This window comes from Octopus bimaculoides, chromosome 5, assembly GCF_001194135.2.
Source record: "Octopus bimaculoides isolate UCB-OBI-ISO-001 chromosome 5, ASM119413v2, whole genome shotgun sequence".
Classification (NCBI taxonomy): domain Eukaryota; kingdom Metazoa; phylum Mollusca; class Cephalopoda; order Octopoda; family Octopodidae; genus Octopus; species Octopus bimaculoides.
The window spans coordinates 13,299,748-13,302,161 of record NC_068985.1 but is presented as its reverse complement, the minus strand read 5'-3'; the positions used below and the strand labels follow the sequence as shown (position 1 = coordinate 13,302,161).

At 36.2% G+C, this 2,414-nt stretch overlaps 1 non-coding gene across 1 annotated transcript; it reads left to right on the top strand.

Moving 5' to 3' along the window:
• Positions 1 to 250: 250 nt before the first annotated feature.
• Trnav-uac (transfer RNA valine (anticodon UAC)) lies at positions 251 to 323 on the top strand. The gene has a single exon. It is a non-coding gene; the product is annotated as a tRNA-Val (tRNA).
• The last annotated feature ends 2,091 nt before the right edge of the window (positions 324 to 2,414 follow it).

Sequence of the window (2,414 nt, the reverse complement as noted above, 5' to 3'; positions counted from 1 at the left end):
TAGATATTGAAAGTGGATCAATATTTATAGAGAAGTTCAATAATTTCCAATTGAACTAGTCCACTTTTGGACCCTTGAAAACTAAGAAAGGTAAAGTGAAATCTAACAGGATTCGAAATACTTTAAATAAATATAACTAAATACTTCCCATACCCCTCTGTTCATTTTAAAACTTCACCAGCATTATACACCGTGTACGAGATACAAAATTGTATATGATAAGAAGAATATTGAGCTGAGTTCTGCATCCGGTTCCGTGGTGTAGTGGTTATCACGTCTGCTTTACACGCAGAAGGTCGTGAGTTCGAAACTCACTGGAACCTATAAATTTCATTTTTAGTGCATACTTTTATTATCATTATTTTTCTGGCATTTAAATATTTTGTTACATACGGCACCGTCATTTTCATTCTTGCTGTCAGTTGCTTTTGTTATTACACTTCGTCACGTGATTGAAGTCGAGACTATTGTATCACGGTAGAGACATATTTCTCATTTTAGAATGTTGTATTAATTTAGGGATCATTCAAAAATGAATCAACTTTAAGCTGTGTCGAAACACTGATTATATGAGGAACAAACATTTGTTTTGTTAAAGAAATTACTCTCTGGGGAAATCCCAACTTTCCAATCACTGTTGATATAAAATCTGCCAGAATATCTTTCGTTTCGCAAAATGGGTTCCCCAGTTTCTCGCTTTTGTTGTTGCTGTTTTGTGGTGACTTTAAAAATACAGGAACTTTCCGGGCACTGGTGGACCAGAACTGCTAATAATCCGTATACATTTACGAGTCGGAACTTCAAATTTCCCCGTTCGTCAGAGTAATTTACTGGTAACTTGCAGACGACAGCATTAATGAACTTGTATCATTCACACTATACAGGGTGTCCACAAAGTCTGGGTACATGGGGATTGACACATATTTTAAGAAATTATTATTTCTTATATTTAATTGTTTATGTTATGATTTTATTTACTCCATGTTCCCAGACCTTGTGGACACCCAGTAGTGCAGGTACCTAATAATCTTTTCTACTAAAGGCACAAAACTTGAAAATTTGGAGGAGAGGGCCTGTCATTTAAATCGAACCCTGTGCGAAATTGGTAGCTATTTTATTCGAACGCGAAAAGATGACAAACAAAATTAAGGTAGATGGAATTTGAATTCAGGACATAAAGACGGATGAAATACCTGTCTACAGTCAACATTTTGTCCTGCGTGTTAATGATTCCGCTAGCTACACCATCTTGATGATACTATTGCTACTACTACTACTACTACTACTACTATTGCTGCTGCTGCCGCTGCTGTTACTACTACTACTACTACTACTACTACTACTACTGCTGCTGCTGCTGCTGCTGCTGCTACCACTACTACCACTACTACTGCTGTTGCTGCTGCTGCTACTACCACTACTACCACTATTACCACTACTACCACCACCACCACCACCACTACTACTACTACTACTACTACTACTACTACTACTACTACTACTACTACTACTACTACTACTACTACTACTAACGATTTCTTAACTCAGAAGAGATCGAGAACGGTCCAGAACAATATATTTTAGCATCACATGGTGCATCGTTCTCTAAAAAAAAAAAACTAAAAACTAAAAACATTTTCGAAACTAAATTCTTCAAAAGGATAGGGAAACTACTTGTGGAATTCCCAGAAAGTCAGGGTCATCTTGAACACGAAAACAGTGGTCAACTCCAGGTTTCCTAGCAGACCTGTCTCGTAGGCCCATGCTCGAAACTCGCGTCCACATTTCCACGAATTTACTCGTTGGCGCAACCTGCATCTCTAAACAATTTAACCTTTTCAATAACGATTTCCCCTAAATATTCGAATAAATACAATTGCAATGATGATGATTACGATTACGATAATGAGATGATGATGATGATGATGATGAGGAGGGTGACGATAATTACGATGATGATGATGATGATGGCAATCGTCAGTACACTGAATGTTGTAATACCGAATTAATTCACAAAAATGATTCTGTTGCGGTAATCGGCTTTAATGCTTAACGAGAGACTGCTTAGCATCTACGTCTTATGCTTGGTTTGTGGAGAAAGAAAATTTTCTCTTCCGATATCTGTTTATATATGGCTACGCTTCTACACTATTAACACACACAAACAGAAGAACTCAGGCGCCCGCACACACATACACATGCACACAGACACGCATACACATGTATATCTATATGCATATATATATATATACATACAAACATACGCACACCATGCGCGCGCACACATATATATATCTCCATATTTCTATGTATATATATATGTATGCATGTATATGTATATATGTATGTATACAAATATTTATTTCTGTATATTATATATTTGTAAATATATTTCTATATATATATATATATAT